The 20,213-nt window shown below is 41.0% G+C and overlaps 1 protein-coding gene across 1 annotated transcript in view; it reads right to left on the bottom strand.

Annotated features, from left to right (window-relative positions):
* LOC137283700 (sodium/calcium exchanger 2-like) overlaps positions 1-11,654 on the bottom strand; it is a 69,236-nt gene extending 57,582 nt beyond the window's left edge. The window contains exon 1 of the mRNA XM_067815360.1: positions 11,433-11,654. The gene's annotated coding sequence lies outside the window, so the exon portion shown is untranslated. The remainder of the gene's footprint in view (positions 1-11,432) is intronic.
* Between the last annotated feature and the right edge of the window lie 8,559 nt (positions 11,655-20,213).

Here is a 20,213-nt window from a genome sequence, read left to right as displayed (position 1 = left end):
TGGATTAGGTTGGGTTCCGCGTTTACTGGAGTGAAAGCGATAAAATTCTCTTCAAAAAATCTTTGCTAAAAGTACATTGTGCGATTCGGATTACAGACAGATAGATTTTATTGGTACATATAGTCCCGGAAGCCAACAGTACAATGTCAGTATACCGTAATGTACACAATGACAGCACTGCCACGCAAAACGACATAAAACAGCATATTACAGATAGACAGTGTTATAGGAAATACACACTCAGTCGTTTGCGATTCGATCTACTGCGATTTATATGGTAAGGCTAACATGTACAGTAGTTAAAAAGCAATAAACGTTTCTTTTGAGGGTTATCTACATAGATATAAAGGTAAGTACTGGTATACACACATACACACACACATACACACACACACACACACACACACACACACACACACATATATATATATATATATATTCATCTCTTAAACATGAATATTGAGGACATTCTAGAAGTACATTGATAACAAAATGGTAATTTTAATTTCATCACACTGGTTTTTAGAAAACCTAGCAGCTTATATGTTAAATGCATTGATCTTTCATCTGAACGTAGTTGCAATTCTGCTTAAATGGATATTTCACAGGATAAATACAATCATATCGCGAGCAGGTGTTTCTGAAATACCGATGACGATAGGTCTCTACGAAACAATGAGCTTATCATGCTCCATCGGTAACGACCGTCACAAAAACATGCAAATGCTAGTCAATTGCTGGAAAAGCACCGGAACATACGGTATAAGTTCAAATAGGGAATGAGGTCGGACATAGTGCTGGTCAATGGTGATTCAGATGTGGAATGAACTTCAAGTGTGCAATGAGTCGTGAAGACAGAGGATTGGATGTGATTTTCAACAGCCCATGCTTTTCGAATGGGTCGACTAACACTATCGGGTGGTCAGGCTCGTTGACTTGGTTGACCCATGATAAGGTATCGCAGTTGCGTTGATCGATGCTCATGCTTTTGACCATTGGATTGGAGTCCAGACTCGATTATTTACAGACCGCTGCCATATTGATCCAATACTGCTGAGTGGAGCGTTTAACAACCAACCAACAAAGTCTATAATAACTTTTAAAAGCTTCACTGAAACCATGAACATTATAATCCTGATCAAACAGTGTCACATCATTATCGTGGACTACTTAACCGTGAAAGTATTCACAGAACTCTATTCGAGTTGAATGCAGCAGCTGATACTGTGATTATGTACTGTCCACTCATATCTATGGAATCCCAGAAGGGACATTGTCACGTTGACGCGACGTCGCATTGTCTGGTTGTCGCCCTCAGAAAAGCAAGCAAAAGTGTTCAAATAAAGCGAGGTGCGACAATACGACAATGTCCCTTCTGGGATTCCATACATGGCCTCGCGTTGTCACTGTTCAACAAGAGACATTAGATCGCTGGAACTGTACGACATTATTCACACACAGTGCACACGACCACTCACTTGATATAAATATAATGCAAGAGTTGCTTACACAGTAACAATGTATCTGAGTGTTTAATAACAATATATATGACATTTGTATATTTCATGACAAAAGAGCTACCTGTAAGATGGGTTCCATAAAAAGAACATTAAATACGATCGTGAAAGGGTAATTGTGCTTCGTACAACGCAGTTGACAATGTTTATGCCATGTTTGATCACCATTTGGGTTAATACAGGCGAGGCAGCAGCGGCTTCAGATAACTGAAACAATCTTGAGGGTGCTGTTCAAACTGTCAAACGTGAGTCAGTGTTACCCGATCCTGTCGTCGGCGTCAAATCATCTCATCCCAGGCGTATTTTTTAGGACGAGGTGCCTGGACTTGTTTGCGCAAAACTGACGATGTAATGCATGTTGTGTTCTCTAAACCATTTGCCTTCGATTCATACACTAGTCGTGTCACCTGCCTGTACACCGGCGAGATAGCTGCGTCTGTTCTGACCATCCGTGAAGATCGGTGATTAGAATTGCCTTTCAGTAACCCAAGCTTGTCTTTAGAGGCGACTAATGGGATATATAATTTCTTTCGTTTGAGGCACGAATTAGAATGAAATTTCTTTCTCCTATCGTCGGAAGATACAACAAAGGGAAGTAATGCTATAGGTATGGGGGCGCTCTGGTAGGTATAAAAGGGAGGGAAATTTGAATTAGATTATTCTCAGCTGCGGTGCACCAGCGGTCAGTTTTGATGTGTCCTGTATGTTATGTGATGTTTATGTGAGTGGATATATACACTGTCTGTATATACGCATGTGGTCTATACTGAATGTTTAATTCTCGTGTCATGTTACAGACCGATGACTGGCACCGTTGAGTGGGACGGACATGTCCAGGCTGGCGAGCCGTTAGAATACGTGAGTCATCGGGGAGCATTTGCCATGAGCTGTCCAACATGTAACCTTGAGATGTTGTGTGCAGATTTGAAGCTGATTCTGTGATGTGATGAGACGACGCGTTATCTAAGTCTAAATGAATGTACTCTGGTATAACTGTAGCAATTACATAATTATTCGGTTACGAATAAACTGTGGTCTCAGTTGGTGCACCGTACAGCATGCCATGTTATGTAAGTGTTTGCTGTATGTGAATAAGGGGTTGGAGAACGAGTGGTCAGGCTCTTTGACTTGATTGACACATGTCATCAGATCCCAAGTGCATAGATTGATATTCATGCTGTTATATCACTGAATTGTCTCGTCAAGACTCGATTATGTACAGACCGCTGCCATATAGCTGGAATGTTTCCGATTGCTGTGTAAATCTCAACACACTCACTCATATTTAAAAAAACCCGGCAGATTCTGATATAGACCTACATTCATGCTGACAATATAGGCACATTTCTACTGCTGAGGAGTTGTTTATACATGCACATGCTGTCGAGATGTCTGATAAAGAAAAAAAATTACACTTTCTTAGTGCCAAAGTGTACCGACTCGTGCATGCAAGACCACGTGCATCCGTAACCACCAAGAAGACTCGTTCCTGTATAGTACGCCATTATTGCCAAGCACCGTGGCAAACCAGTCAATTCGAGCGTAGTAGAACGCATTTCGAAGCATGAAAATAAACTTTTAAGGCACCGTCGAACTATGAAATTTCGCTGAACTACGCAAACTCGATAACCTTTTAGGTAAAGGATCAGCAGCTATCAACACTAAAATATATTTACAAAGTAAATGACTGTATTGCTGTGTTCCCCAAGGGGTATTCTGGGAGTAGTTATGTTCCCTTACTTATAGAACTACATTATTTTCATCTCTTCTTCTCATCTCCGTTTGCGCTTAGACAGAGCTCAGTTGTAGACATGACCGCGAGAGGAGTACAAGACATCGAGCATGCCGGAATGAGACGAGTTACGAATCCCTACTCATCACCAAACAAGCAAACATAATGATGATATAGATATTAGTTACCAAAAGTTATTCGCACTTGTTTCTGGTGCAGATGGACCAGGACGCCAGGCTCCATCATTTAATTAAAAAGTGTGGAAGGGTATCTGTTACTGTATAACATGTAAACACAACATTCACCAGTCTATATTTCCGGCTATTTGAGCAGCAGCCTGGGAGGCTGGAAGATCCGCCTTTATTATAGATACTACCTCAGGGACGTACAAAGCGCTATCAAACATGTATGACTTCAATCTGTGTAGGTTTACAAATGGCTATGGACTGGTTTCCTTATTTCAACAATCCAATTGATAGCACGTGGACGGGATGGATACAGTTTAATGACTGCCAAGGTATGTTTTCAGGCAGATCCTTGGATACTGTCGGGATCCTGGCATGAGACGTCACGTGACAACCAGAAAATGCATCACGTTTTGGTTTTGAATTGCGTCACAGAGGAAATGGTAAGGTGACGATCTGTTATCATTGTCCGACGTTATTGAGCATCGGATGGAACGATTCAAACATACCGAGTCTTAGAACTGTGGGAGTAGTAGTAGTAGTAGTAGTAGTAGTAGTAGTAGTAGTTGTTGTTGTTGTTGTTGTAGTTGGTGAAGCAGTAGTAGTAGTAGTAGTTGTTGTTGGTGAAGCAGCAGCAGTAGTAGTAGTGGTAGTTGTTGTTGTTGTTGTAGTTGGTGAAGCAGTAGTAGTAGTAGTAGTTGTTGGTGAAGCAGCAGCAGTAGTAGTAGTTGTCGTTGGTGTAGTAGTAGTAGTAGTAGTAGTAGTAGTAGTAGTAGTAGTAGTAGTAGTTGTTGTTGTTGTTGTAGTTGGTGAAGCAGTAGTAGTAGTAGTAGTTGTTGTTGGTGAAGCAGCAGCAGTAGTAGTAGTGGTAGTTGTTGTTGTTGTTGTAGTTGGTGAAGCAGTAGTAGTAGTAGTAGTTGTTGGTGAAGCAGCAGCAGTAGTAGTAGTTGTCGTTGGTGTAGTAGTAGTAGTAGTAGTAGTAGTAGTAGTAGTAGTAGTAGTAGTAGTAGTAGTAGTAATGGTGATGGTGGACCCAGCTTGCATGAATTTCTGACACAAGGAGGCTTATGTGCAATCCATGAACATACCTACGCTTTAACTAAAACTTATCTCAATTTGAATATTTCCATTTGGTGAGCCTTAGTTCTTACACATGATGCTAATTAGGAAGCGATCACAGCAAACGTCGATTCGTGCACACATTCACAAAGAAGAAGCTTGACGTTACAGTACCCGTAAGTTAAGATTCGTAACATGGAAAACGTTACAGCACCCGTAAGTTAAGATTCGTAACATGGAAAACGTTACAGCACTCATAAGTTAAGATTCGTAACATGGAAAACGTTACAGTACCCGTAAGTTAAGATTCGTAACATGGAAAACGTTACAGCACCCGTAAGTTAAGATTCGTAACATGGAAAACGTTACAGCACCCGTAAGTTAAGATTCGTAACATGGAAAACGTTACAGCACCCGTAAGTTAAGATTCATAACATGGAAAACGTTACAGTACCCGTAAGTTAAGATTCGTAACATGGAAAACGTTACAGGTTCGTCATTCCTGTTGTTACATTCCTATCATTCCATTCGGAGTACTAAATGAGGAATTGCAATGTTATACTCTTTGTCACATTACTGAATGATGAATCTTCATTCAAATATCACCACTGAATAGGACGGTTCTTCGCCTTTCGCATTCAAACATACTTTGCCCAGCCAAGGTCTAATTAACTATACTTTTTCACTTTAAAGAAAAGAGGAAATATAACTTACTCATACATACAGGCCGCTGAGGAAAACACGCATAAGAAATATAGTCGTAATTCATATCAACAATATCTTTGTGATGTGGGTTTCGAACGCTTAAGAGCGTTCTCGAAATACATTCTCGATTCTCGCAATAACAACTGTCTGACTTAATGTCTGCGTGACGTAATCTGTCTCGACATGTTTGATCATCAGTACTTAAAGACGAGCTTCAGACAATTACAAGTCAAATGACGACAGGTGACGCGACAGAGAGAAGGTAACGTGTATGGTGGCGTCCTTGAGTGTTGACAGTTCCTTGCATCGTCTGTTGATGATGGCCACAGGAACCCCTGCCCCGACTCCGTGATACACAGGTCACACCTGAGAGTGTTCAGCTGAAGGTGTCGGCCTTGTTCGCACATCATTGAGCCTCCTCTGAATCTGTTCTGTCGGGTTCAAGTCTGGGCTGAGAGCGGCCATTGAAGAGTATGTATGCCGTGCTGACGGAGAAAGTCTCTAGTTGCTCTGGTAGCATGGCGACGCGCGTTGTCCTTCTGGAAGACTACCAAAATGTGGCACTACGAAGGGTTTCAGCGCTTGATCAATGTGCAGATGTTACACAATTACCTCTACCAGGACCAATATTCTGTAACACCATAGGGCCTGGTTTGTGAATGTGAGGGCAATAGCACCCCACACCATTATGCTCAGACCTCCCCACGAGTTTCTTTCCAGGACACAATCATCTGCAAAACGCTCCCCGGGTCGTCGCCACACTCTCACTCTACCATCAGTCGCGATATCGGCTTTCGTCGGAGAAGACTACAGTTCGTCACTCCCGGTGACGCCAGTTCTGGTGATGTGTGACACTCTGGAGACGAGCACGACGGTGTCGAACAGTAAGGATCGGATCCCGGTAAGGCCTGCAACATCTGACGTTTCTCAAACGCCTCTGCACTGTGTCGGCGCTGATAGGTCTGGTGATTACCAATTGTCCATACTGTTTCCGTAACCCTACGGAACGATTTTGCAAGTGATGCCGATCTTGTCTCAACGTTGTCACAGGCGGTCTTTCACTGCGACGACGGTCGGCTGTGATTCCAGTGGCTTGGACTGTGATTCCAGTGGCTTGCAAGTGATGCCGATCTTGTCTCAACGTTGTCACAGGCGGTCTTTCACTGCGAGGACGATCGGCTGTGATTCCAGTGGCTTGGACTGTGATTCCAGTGGCTTGCAAGTGATGCCGATCTTGTCTCAACGTTGTCACAGGCGGTCTTTCACTGCGAGGACGATCGGCTGTGATTCCAGTGGCTTGGACTGTGATTCCAGTGGCTTGCAAGTGATGCCGATCTTGTCTCAACGTTGTCACAGGCGGTCTTTCACTGCGAGGACGATCGGCTGTGATTCCAGTGGCTTGGACTGTGATTCCAGTGGCTTGCAAGTGATGCCGATCTTGTCTCAACGTTGTCACAGGCGGTCTTTCACTGCGAGGACGGTTGGCTGTGATTCCAGTGGCTTGGACTGTGATTCCAGTGGCTTGCAAGTGATGCCGATCTTGTCTCAACGTTGTCACAGGCGGTCTTTCACTGCGAGGACGGTTGGCTGTGATTCCAGTGGCTTGGACTCGTTGCTGTAGGCGGTATATTGTTCGAACATGAACAGAAAAATGATTGCACTGTTCGGCCAGCATACAGTCTTCCCAAAGCTTGGTCCCTCTGTTCCCTTGGTAACCGTGGCACGTCGCTACTGTCGACCAGTGAATGATTCAGTGCATGTTCTGTGGCTCTTCTTGTAGGGATGACACCTCGGGATGCACTTGTATTGTCATTTTCATGAAATACTCACGAAACCCTCGTCCCATCATTTATCATACAATGAGTAGTGTTCTCTGCAGGATAAAGCCAACGGATATTTTCGATATCCGTTGGGGTCATACACGGATACCGATGCAAATAAGAGAGGTCATATGCAAATTTTAGGGACTATTTTCACACTGTAAATAAACATGGCGTCACGCCCATCTATCGGCGATCGTGTCCAGATTGACGGCCGTGGTTACGGTACTGTGAGTGGCTTGATGAGAGAGAATTGTTGTCTCGTAATAATGATAGATTGGCTGATTACGACTTCACCAGCACCGAAACGCAGGCGTCCTGCAATCATTGACTCGGACAGCAGCCAGGAAAATCTTGAATGAACTGTTTGACACTTTGTCAGTTGACAAGTGCGCTTGCAAAATGCCTCGCAAACATTATATTTGTTGTTCAAAAGTTTAACTGAAAATTTCCCAAATTCCACCCGTGTTATTCTTCTTTTTTTTACACTCTTTAACAATACACTCTTTAACATAAAAGCTGACTGGGAACTACATGACGTAACGCAGTCAAATGAATGATCAGTAGAAAACTGCGTCACCGATCTTGTGACGTCACGTATTACTACGCACATATTTGTGACGTTATAGACGTGCGGGCACATCTCAGGAAGTTTAGTTTCATAATCTGTGCCAAATGAAATCACATTTTCTTTTTTTTTAAAGTAAGAATGACATTGGATAATCGCTAAATACAAAGTTTATTCCCAATGCATGATATTAACCATCCCAAAACACACTCGCGCGATAACCTATATTACTATTGTAACTGCATTTTGACGACATATTTTTATTTTTTATGAAATACAGAAACCAAAATTTACTTGAACATTGGCTACGAAGCAGAACTAATTAACATTAGTGAAAAAATAATTAAACTTAAGATGAAGCATATCTGGCAAATTTTTTGGTAGGGTGACGTTTCCTGTGAGGTTCATTATATATATAGCCGCAACAGTCACTTGACATGTCTGTGTCAAGAAACACTGGTGGAAGGCCTATCGTCAAAGGAGCAAATATCATCTGGCTCTTAAAAAACATAATATTCGGGAGTGTTATATCTGTAACGTAATATCATTCAGCAAGGAAACTGCATGCTTGAGGGTGTGTGAAAGATGAAGATCGCACCATAAAGAACGAACTGCTTGACGGTGTGATGAGAACTACTAACGCAATACAAAAACCGAACTGTGCCAAAATCACTCCTGTATTAAAAATATATTCCTCCTCCAATATATTTTCCCTCAAATGAATGTGTCATTAGATACATGCTACTTGATGCGTTAATAAAAATAAAAAATCAATGCTTTTTCTTAAAAGCTCCTTGAAACGCCTACGTGTAATGTCTTGATATGCATGGCAGTCATGCCATCTTCTTGGGATCGTTGGGTGACGTTCTCGTCACCATTGAGGTCTTTGTCCTCTGCGGTATGACCCGTGACATTCTGAATGTAACAAAGACTTCCTTGACAATGTCCCACTAGTGTTAGGGAATTTCGCATCCCATCCCATATGTCACCAGTTCTTTTCTATTATTCATCACTGTCTTTTGTTTAAACATCTTCCTGTTGACGTGTACATTGAGGTATATTCAAATACACAGGGTGCAGGTTACCCAACCGTTTGATATGAGTTGTGTATCTTGGGAACGCAAGAACTCTACGCGTTGTGTATTTAGGTTTGTCAGTACCGAAGACGTGAAATCCGAGACACGAATCATTTTGCCTTACCTGGAACTCACTAATTATTGTATATATTCTTGCATACACCGATGCTTACAGGCGTACCGATGATCGGTCAAGTCGAAAGTAGCTGAGTTGTCTAGAACATGTGATTATTGTTAAATATTATCCAATTTTTTTCAAAGTCTCTTAAGCTCATTTCGAAAGACGATGCCCAGGATGATATGAAATATTTCTTGCGATATGTCGATTAATCGTGAGATCCGACAGCTGAACCACGCCGCAAACTATAACTACGTCCATTGCTAATGACATGCATTTTCAACATGTTAGTGACTCGGTTTTGTTGACGTGTTAGTCGCTATACATACTGTAGCACATAGTAAGAACACAAGAACGTCATTGAGGATGTTCCGATAAGTATGCTAACAAGGTCACGTGACAGGCACTACTTTAGCAGTAAGTCCTGTTCGTCGATATGACGTTGCATAACCTTGCTTATATACATTATGCTCACATGTACACATATCACTTTTGCAAAGTAACCATTGTTTCTGTATTTCGTAGCCTGTGACGTCATTAAAAATGGACGAAATACTTCAAAATTCGTTTTGTTTTGTTTTGATCTAAAGATATTTTTTGTTGGTATAGAATTAAAGATTTTAGTATCGTGATACGTATCATATTCGTACCCTTAAGTGCAAATCAAGTACACAATACTTTGGCAATATATCGCCGTGTCTGAAATTGTAATGTCGTGATGTATCGCATCGCTTGTTGTATGCCAATTACAGCGCTATTGTAAATGTGTACCTTCTTTCATATTCACAGTTATATTTATGGAGAGTTTTATCAAAGACGTGAACCGGTGGGATCAAATTGGCAACATATTCCGATGACTATGTAACTGAGATTATGAAGCTATTCTCATATTGATAAATTGACGTTTCATCCGTACACGAGTTTATTCAATTGTAAATCTTAATCCTTTCATAACGATTTGATGTCACAAACAAAATACACGGCATTTCACTTGCGAAAATGCACTGACATTATCTTCTACAGGAATAATGCGTAATGTAAAATGTTTTTATCAATACGAAAGCTTGTTTCTCAGATGACTTTTCATGACGCTGATGATTTGCTGTCATGTGCAATGTTCCTGGCTGTTCGTCGGTGAAGGAATAATTCTCATATTAAGGTTATTCTGTTTTCAAAGTATGATACAGAAAATGTGTGAGTGTGTGCATGTGCGTGTACGTGTGTCATCAGATTGAAGCATATGTAAAGAACAAATATTAGCGATGTTACTGATCTGTGTGTCGCGCTCATTACTGGAACATTACTTACATTAAATTACTATTTGTCTTCGTGCTTAGTGGCGATGGGGTAGCCTTGTGGTTGGCTCGTCTCGCCGAAATCCCGGGTTTGATTCCCTACATGGGTGCTTTTTTTCTGGTGTCCATCGCCTTGATTTAGCTGAAATATTACATAAATAAAACATGCTTACTCGCTTGAGGCCTAACGCCGCAATCAGCAATATTCCAGCTATGTGAGGGCGATCTGTAGGTAAACGAGTCTGGACAACAAAATCCAGTGATCAACAGCGTGAGCATCGGTCTACATAATTTGTTTATGCATTTTCAACAGACAAAGGGATCAACAAGCTTAACTTCGTATTCAATTATAGTTATCCAGATGCACACTGGGCTAACGTTTTCTCACTAGAAGATCTACGTAGAGAATAACCCACTGGGAAGAAACCTTTCCAAGGTTGAGAGAAAGGATGTGGTGGGTTGCGTGTTGATTAGGGCAAAATGCTTTGATTCCTAGATCGTTTACATGTTCGATTATAAGAACTCCTCAAGATGCAAATCACGGAGAAAGTTCAGCTTCTGATCTTATAAGAGGAAGCATTTGGGATGTGACGTTTAATTGTCTATTATAAGAATTAAAAACCAGCTCAGCTTCTGATTACCTATTTCCAGTCGACTAATCAAACTGCGAATCTCTATTTTCCATTTTGTATGACTAGTATCGGTGTTTGGGTATGAATATTAATGAGCATTGATCGACCATATGTGAGTATATTTCATTGTAAGGTCTGCTTGTTTTGTTTCAGCTGTAACGTGGGTTTGAGTAATTGAGTTTAGCTTTACGCCGTTTTTAACAATATTCCAGCAATATCACGTCGTGTAACTCCAGAAATGAGCTTCAGACATTGTACCCATGTGGGGAATCGAACGTGGGTTTTCAGTGTAAGGAGCGGACGCTTTAACCACTAGGCTACTCCAACGTTCCTCGTGGGATTTTATAGTGTCATGACACGACGTGACGTGTCTGTATATTGATCTGCCGTCGATACCGAAAAAAACCTGTCATTAATTTGAGCTTAACTTGATGACAAATTGTTTTCTGGTTCGTTCCACTGGTGTCGCAGCGATGGTTTAAAGTACCAAAATGTTGATCTCGTTGAACCACTTGATACGATGACATTGAGCTGTCAACCACTTAAGTGCCTTAAAATCACGTGAGGGCACATTAGACGTCGGAATCAAATAACCACAACGCGAAGAAATCATGTTTTAAATTAAAACAAGGGCAAGGAGCCATCAAAGAAACGGTGATTTAAACACAGTCCAGTAAACTTACTGATTAACAACTATCAGTAACAAGGCGAAATTTGGCACTCACCTATCTTGAATAATCACAGGGGTACTTAATCCACTTGTCCAGAATAAACCGGTTGAAATGAATCCCGAGCAGACGGCTCACTAATCTTGTCGTCTGCTGACGATGTCGTCTGTTCGTGCTGAGTGCCGCTTCTCGCCTAGAGTTATTCGAGGCAAAGACGATAAATGGCGTTGTACTGGAAATGGCTACCGAGACTGTTGCTATAAACTACCACAGAAGAAGCTGTGTGCCGCCATTAAAAATTGATGGCATAATAGCAGGGATCAATTGAAATGCTTGTACGCGTTCTCGATTGAGTAGACGGCACTTCAGAAAACCGGATATTACATTTGTGGCGCTTATCTCCAAAGCGTAATTATCGCTGGTATAAGCGTTAACGGAAGTTTTTTTCAGGTGTGTTACTTTTTTTAAGAAGTCTGAACAGCATGGTGTTTCTGTGAAATATGGATTGGTCTTACAAGAAAGCATGTCCTTCAGATCCGGAGCGGCGGTAGGGTAACGCAGCTGTAAAGTTTTCGCTCCTCACGCAAAACAACTGGGTTCGATTCCCCACATGGATACAGTGTGTGAAGTTTATTTCTAGTGTCCCTCGCCGATATATTGCTGAAATATTGTTACAAGCGGCATAAATACACCCAGATCCAGACCAAAGAGGCCTGATCCTGTTTTCTTAAACTTTATGGCCAAATGGTTAATGCTTTATTTCGGTATTGCAAAGATCAGAGTTCGTTTCCCACATAGGTGCCATGGTCCGGAAAATTACCCAGTTATTTTTCCTAAGAGGCAAATATACGGGGTCGGATGGTCAAACTCGATGACTTGTCCAATTTCCGTTGTACTTATTGGCACGTTCTTCGTGATGTCAAAAACCGGTCTGTCTGACTCTAGGAGCACTGGGGTAGCAAAGTCGCTGCAGACTCGGATATGATTCTCCACTTTGGTACAAGGTGTGAAGCCTGTTTCTGGTGTACCCCGTCGTGATTTTGCTGGAATATTGCTAAAAGCGTCGTAAAACCACACTCACTCACTGTATGACTCCATTATTTGAGGCTACAGTCATACTGCGCACTTCGACACAAAACAACCGGAATGATATTGTAGTTTGTAAAGGCCACCCTTAGCATTCCCCGATTTCATGCTATAATATAATCCCTAAAGCCTTTTCCCACGCACCACAACTTTATGCCTCAATTACAATTGATATGCTTCCTAAACATGGAATATACAATAACAGAAGTGATGCACCGGGCACTGACAATAAATGTCCGGAAACCGTCGCTGGTCCTGTTGTTTAACCTGCAATGCCCTCAGTGGGTTGTATTGTTCATCGTAATGTAGTCTCTTAATGAAGTTGATGTTGATGATGTTGATGTTGATGTTGATTATGATGACCCATTGTGAAGCTGCAGTCACGTCAAGGTCATTGAAGGTGAGTGCTGTCCACGCCAAACTGTAAGCTGAAGGGCATCCACTGCTACATTCGTCACCACTCGCCCCTTTCCTAAACCTCCAAGATTCGCTATTCGGATAGTTCAGCACGAGATGGTGTAGAATGCCACTGCTACTGTCTCTCAGAAAGATTTACGAGCTTCAGGAGAACAATCTTTATGACATTTAATGTAACATATACATACTTCTGATACCATTTGTGCAATAGAGATAAGTAATAGAGATAATTAAGTACTGGCGATTGGTGGGTTCCCCTGAATAGGGCATTATGATTTCATACTATCGCATTTAAGATTTTGTGTCATTAATAGCTTTTTTATGCTATTTAGGGTTTTTGTGAATCCATAACCTTTATGTACTATATATATATATTGTGAGATATTGAACAAACCAAAGTATTAGATGACAACATTAATGACAAAGTTGGTGGTTGGTTTCTGTGTTTGTTGATCAAATCAAAAGTGAGTTTAGTTTTACGTTGCACTCACGAGCCTGACCACCCGATCCCGTTAGTCGCCTCTTGCGACACGCGTGGGTTGATGAAGATCGATTCTAACCCGGATCAAACCGCTCTGTAATGTGGCCGAGAGGGGACAAGGCTTTCTCGCGGCTGTAACTGAAGGCGATGTCCCTTCGCGGCCACCATACATATGCCTGAGAACAATAGAACATCTACAGCCAATAAGTCTTGTTTGAAGTAAATGTTTTGGAAGAGCAAACATGAAGCTCCTTTCAGTGTGTGCACCTAGAACATGTCACACGGTGCTTCATTAAAGTAGGATGCGGTGACAGATACAAATTGCCATCACCATCAACATAAACAGTAGTATCAACAACAATCCACAGGGACAACGTCAGCAGTCGTCGTTGTTGTAACAAAGATATCTACGGTCATTCATAGTTATAGTATTCCCAGAAATTACTGAGAACGTAGCTTCTGTAAACATCTTATACATCTTAAACTATAGAAGTTTTACTTCAATTAATGTGTTGAGAGATGATTCTCTTACAGCCTAACTGTACGGAGTGAGACTTCCTTGCCCTAAATGCGCCAGGGTACACAAAGTTTATTGGATATCGTGTAGCAACGTATCCCAATATGCGGCCACTTTTTCTACATATCCTCAATATTTTTAAGTTATTGTTTGTTAATTCTGTCCTTCATTAGTTCTCACACATTTTCAGTAGGGCACTGAGCACGAACAGACAGCATCGTCAGCAAACGACATGATTATTTAGCCGTCTGCTCGGTGTTCATTTCAACCGGTTTATTCTTGTTAAGATCTGGGCTGTAACTGGGCTTGTCTAAAGCTTGAACATTTCGGATAAGGAGACCGAGAACTTTTCATTAGAAAAAATATTCCTATCTTTTCGTGAGCTTTACACCAGTTTAAACGTCTTTCTTTCTGTGCGTCATTCATCAATGATGAAAGACGCCCACGCTTTTTCACCCAGATATGTGTTTATAATTCTTCTTTCAAGGTTTCATTTTATACCTGAGGACTTACTCTATTAATCATCTCATTTTTGATATTCTCAACGCTTTGGAAATTTCTACTTCTCACAATCTGGTCATGTCGCTGGCGATCCACATAATACTGAATTTCCTTGGCCTCCGTACCTGTCTTGAGACTCACGACTCCTGACCGAATATTCTTCAAAGTCCTGTATATTGCAGTCAGAGGAATTTCATGTTTACCAGCTAACATTTTAAAATTAGTCAAACCCCTTTCATCTGGAGCCAGCTGTCTTTTCTCTTCTGCTGTCAAATCTGCCATGTCAACACAGCAAGCCGTCTGTTGTACCAGGGGAGATAACTCTTGATGTAAGGTTCGTTCTAAAGAGTTGCCTCCCATATTGAGTATCAACCTACTTAATGCAACACCATTCTTAAAACTCTATCATCAGTATTAACAAACAGTGATATACTCAATACTTTCTGGGAAAACTGTATGTCGGAAACAGTCATTTGTGCTTCTTATCGTAACGAGATTTTAGTACCTAGATATGTATCCTCTGGCGAAAAAGTGTAATGTGAAACTCATAACGCATTTAACCCTTGTGAAAGTTGGTACGTTGAAAATCTTACATTTCACTGCGATTATTCCGAAATTTCAGACGTTTTCACTAGAAACCACAGTGAACTGCGCTTATCAAGAACTGACTGTATTATGGACTGTTGTTTTTTCAACCTCTCTCTCCTCTCTCTCAGTCTCTGCCTCTCTCTCACAGTATCCCCTCTCTTCCTGTCTCTCTCTCTCTCTCTCTCTCTCTTTCTCTTTCTCTCCCCCAACCCCCTCTCTCTCGCTCGCTCGCTCGTATGAATTCGTATGAAAAACCCAAAAGCTAAATTTTAGAGTCTAAAAATAGAATACTAAAAAAGTGTACACTTTAGTATAAATTAAACTAAGCAAAACTCGTACAAAACGTTGCGAAGGCTGAAAACAGAAATATCTGCTACATTGAGACCAAACAAAACTTTGATAGCGTATCAAATATACCTTCCACTGAGGAGTAACCGCTTAGTTTCGTAAATTTATCTAGCCACCATCAAACATGAGGGTATACTTCATCGGGGATAACTATGTAGGTATAACACATCTAAACTTAATCCCCTCTGTGAGGCATGATGAAGGAAACTGAAACTTGCCAAATTTTCTACAAGTAGGAATATTGTTATGATAAATTAAGACGGAATTTTCATACAATCGCCAGTGGCTAACGACCTGTACAGTATTGTTATAGAGTCTACTTCAGGACAGCCAAGTCCAAATGTCCAAATATGTCTACAGACCAAAACCTTTGTAGCCAGGCTATATGATATTTAGTTATTATTATTCAATCTACAATCTTGATCTTTATCCCTGCCGCAGAGTACATTGTCTGGTCAGCTATCTTATTCCTCTTTGTCACGTCCATTAATTACTGTATATGACATTTATGGCCTTTATTGGTCATCCCCCTTGACTGTGTCTGTTATCACATCAACTGTAGAAGGGAGTACTATTGTTTCTCTATCTGTCCATTGTTGAATCTTTGCTTGTCTATTGTTGTTAAAAACTGTATATATATGTATGCTCACATCTATTACTGGACGTGAGATGTGAGTGTGGAGGCCGACATTCCGACTGTAGGGACGACCGCGAGCAGGATAATGCCGCTCGCAGGAAAGGCCCTGGGATTGAGCTGGAAGTCCGCTCACCTCATTCATGTATACTTGTTTGTCATGTCTTGTGAAACCAACTAAAGAAGTTTGAACAACTAACCTATTCATTCGCCTTCACCAACGTATTCATTCATCATCGTCAACGTAATGTTCATCTAATCACGAGCTAATTCTCCAGTCATCCTATCCATGAGCCGATCCCCAGTCGACGCACCAACCATATAGGAACGCGTTGACAATTGGTGTTAGAATCCGGATGGAGTAACTTTTCAGCTTACTCCCGATCTTGCAACGTCTCTATGTGCCTACCATTAACATTATGTATCAAGGATGATTCCCCAAGTTCTACGTCAAAACGAAGAGATTGCAAGCGAACATGGTCCCTCAACACTGCCATCTTGAATGGAGCATCATACAGCAACCACCTAATGGACAATCTACAAATTAAGGACGGAACAGCAACATATGACAGACCAAGAAAGTACGTGCGTCTCTCCCATAGAGTCCTTATCACAGCCATCAACATGGAGATCGTGTATTCATCCAGGAGCCACCTTCAGCATGGACATTGTGTACAAGACAGATCATTAGGACTTACTTATCTTATCTGTGTGTAATTAAATGAACTGAGTGCAGGATAAACAATGTGTTATTGTTGATAAGTACGAGTGCAACCAAGTATGTTTGATCATAGACCAGTACATTACAACCTTCTTATGTCTATACCATATTGTATTTCGTGCATGTGAAAATTGATTACTTATAAAGATATAGCATGAAGTCAGAATAGGAATATTCTTTAGTCCAGATACCCATAGCCACATTTGTATCATGTGTCAATATTAAGGCATTAATAGCAAAGCAATATTCAGCATTTTAGAATTTTGAAGTCAGAGTAGGGTTGTTAATAATACTTCTTTATTGGGCATAGCACCCACAATATATCGGCATGCTCTGTCAATGACACAGGAATAGCCTCCATTGTAGGAGTATTATTTTTTATTGGGCATAGCACCCGCACTATATGGGCAAGCTCCGTCACAGACACGGGAAGAGCATTATTTGGTACTGAGCCTCGCCGTAAAGCCAAACTCCTGATTTGAATATACTTTCTCTGAAGTAATCTGTCCGAAGTAGCCAATACCTGAAAGTGAAATGTACAATGCAGCGACCTGATGTCAGATTGACAAGATGATCAGTCTCTTACCGTCACTGCATAGATATATTTGTCATGTCAACGACATGAACAATTGCTTTACTGTGAATATGTACTGATCCCCACTGTTGGTATTTACATAGCTTGACTTCTATCAGTTTGAACTCAATTCATTTAAGTTTGGGGTCCAAGCTTTACGGAACAGAAGGGAAGTTGTTATGGTGTTTACTTGAGGACAGCCATGTCCAAATATTTTCTACAGACCAAAACTTTGTAGCCAGGCTATATTTAGTTATTATTATTCAATCTACAATCTTGATCGTTATCCCTACCGCAGAGTACATTGTTTGGTCAGCTACCTTGTTCCTCTTTGTCACGTCCATTAATTACTGTATATGACATTTATGGCCTTTATTGGTCATCCCCCTTGACTGTGTCTGTTATCGCATCAACTGTAGAAGGGAGTACTATTGTTTCTCTATCTGTCCATTGTTGAATCTTTGCTTGTCTATTGTTGTTAAAAACTGTATATATATGTATGCTCACATCTATACTGGACGTGAGATGTGAGTGTGGAGACCGGCATTCCGACTGTAGGGACGACCGCGAGCAGGATTATGCCGCTCGCAGGAAAGGCCCTGGGGTTGAACTGGAAGTCCGTTCACCTCATTCATGTATACTTGTTTGTCATGTCTTGTGAAACCATCTAAAGATGTTTGAACAACTAAACTATGCCTTTGTCTTCATCAACGTATTCATTCATCATTTCATCAAAGTATTGCATGCATGTAATCACGATGACCACAGGCCCCCGTTGACAACATTTTACAACTGGAAGCAAAGGCACTGGAAGCCCTCATTGTTCCTAGCATAGTGATCTTTCTTCAGTTCTGGGCCATCTGTATCCTGGTTTTATACCGTATCGTCTTTTACAGTTAAACTACTTTAAATTTAATTACTAGTTTTAAATTTATAACTGTGGTAGTCTAATTGTTTTACTGTCCTTCTTTGACAGCTTTTTACAAATTACCTTTAATTATTGTAAATCTCTAACTTGACAAAGTCATGATATAGCAGATCGGCTGTTCGATCGTTAGATGGTACACGACCTTACTTTGCCTTGAGCTCGACAATTAGTTGAAAATACAAAAGCAGCTCCGTATAACATGTCTCAGTTGCGTATCCATGTAAAATGTTGCATGATATAACAGGGTGTTATAAACCCAGCGTAATATAGACTGGAAGGTGCAGACTAGCCACAATACTAAATAAACCAGAAAAAAAAACATGCCCAACACCCCTTTTCACTTCACCTACCATATCCAAACATGTATGGCGGCAGCTTCATCACCATATTGAGGTATGTACACCTGTGTTGCTGACTGACAAGACGTAATTATCGTGAAATGCTTCCCCCCGGTTCTATATAGGACCTGAAGCCTCCTAAACCATCTCGTCTTTCGAACCGCAAAAGTAACGACAGTAAGCCTGAGTGACGACCTCTAAACGACTCCGTTGTGTGTTATAGTGTTGCTTAAGGTAGCGGTGCTAATGGATGGGCTTACTCATTAAGGGGATATCTATAGCTGTTAGGGAAGCAGCATCATGTCTAGTAGACTCTATAAAATGAAGCCCACTGGAATACGTATCGTCGTCCATCTTACTGCAGGTTCAACGCACTAATATATGTTTTAAAGGGGTTTTCAACTTGATGGAAGATTAGGATTCATAATGTGGAAATTCATATTTTCAAAAAATAAATTTTCAGACAGAACATGCATGGAAATTGTGAAAAACATTATTTCAATAAGTGACAGTATCTCAGAAAATGAGAAACAAATTAGCAGTTCAAGTAAATTTGTGATGGAAGTTATTCAGTTCATTTTAATACGAGCATACGAAACATATTAATGGGTATGTATGGCTGTACTATTCACGAAAACAGGGGATTTTCCCTTTCGGATGGCTATTTAGGTTTAAGTCGTATGATGGTATGTAGATTTAGAACATGGGCATTGTCAAAGGTTTGATTATTTCGAACAAACACGCTAATTTCGTGTGGATATTTTTCTTAATATGTGCCTTTGAATATGATGGGAAAGCCTTGCTCCAAAGCTTTACTGAATGCTAAGCCCATGGATGTAGAATAAATCTATTCTTTAAAGAGCAAGGATAGATAAGTACAGTCTGAGGGCATCAGTCTGTTAGAGCGATAGTGGTATCTTTTTTTCAAAATTATCATTTAAATTATTTATTATTACCTTAGAGACTTTCACGCTGGTTCTGGTAAAGTTCTAAATTTACAATGATATGTTTACGCGTGTTGCTTTATATGTCAGTAATAAAAACCAGGAAAACGTTCTTGCCATGCGGCGTCTGTCTCGTCAGGACCAGCTACCTCGTAAATTTGACCTTCTGGGAGTTGGACCAGTACAAACAACGTCGCACATGGTCTTGACGTTTAGTCAGTAATCAAGAGATTACAATCACCATATCGACAGACAAGTCGCGTTGATGACATCGATCTGGTTGACCACTGCCGTACAAGACAGTTCCATCAGAACAGCTGTCTTACGACATCGTGGTCAAAGGGCTTCTCAGATTGGAGACGAGATTCACAGAGCCACAAGAGAGTTGACTTTCAGTTTGTAATCGGTTACAGAGATGAAACCTGTTACCCCAAGACTGACGTACTGTAAAGACGTCGTTTGCAGCAAGAGCGACACCACTGAAGCAGTCCTCACCTCGAAACGTTATGTCTCCAGGTGAGGACTGGTTTACATTGGACTTCCGGACATGCGCAAGAGAGTGTGGCGCAGACGAAATGACTGTTTCCATGTCGTTTCCATGGTCAGTGATGGGTATAGGGTGGATTCAATGCGACTAACAGAACACGTTCACATGTTGTTCCTGAGCAGTACCACCGTTACCACATCAATGAGGAACATGTGGTGTCGTGTGCGACATGGACGTCGCAGTGTGTTTCAGGACGTCAACGTGACCACAGGAC

Source organism: Haliotis asinina, chromosome 5 (genome assembly GCF_037392515.1).
Source record: "Haliotis asinina isolate JCU_RB_2024 chromosome 5, JCU_Hal_asi_v2, whole genome shotgun sequence".
Lineage (NCBI taxonomy): Eukaryota > Metazoa > Mollusca > Gastropoda > Lepetellida > Haliotidae > Haliotis > Haliotis asinina.
The sequence above is the reverse complement of the archived record's forward strand: the minus strand, read 5'-3'. Positions and strand labels throughout refer to the sequence as shown.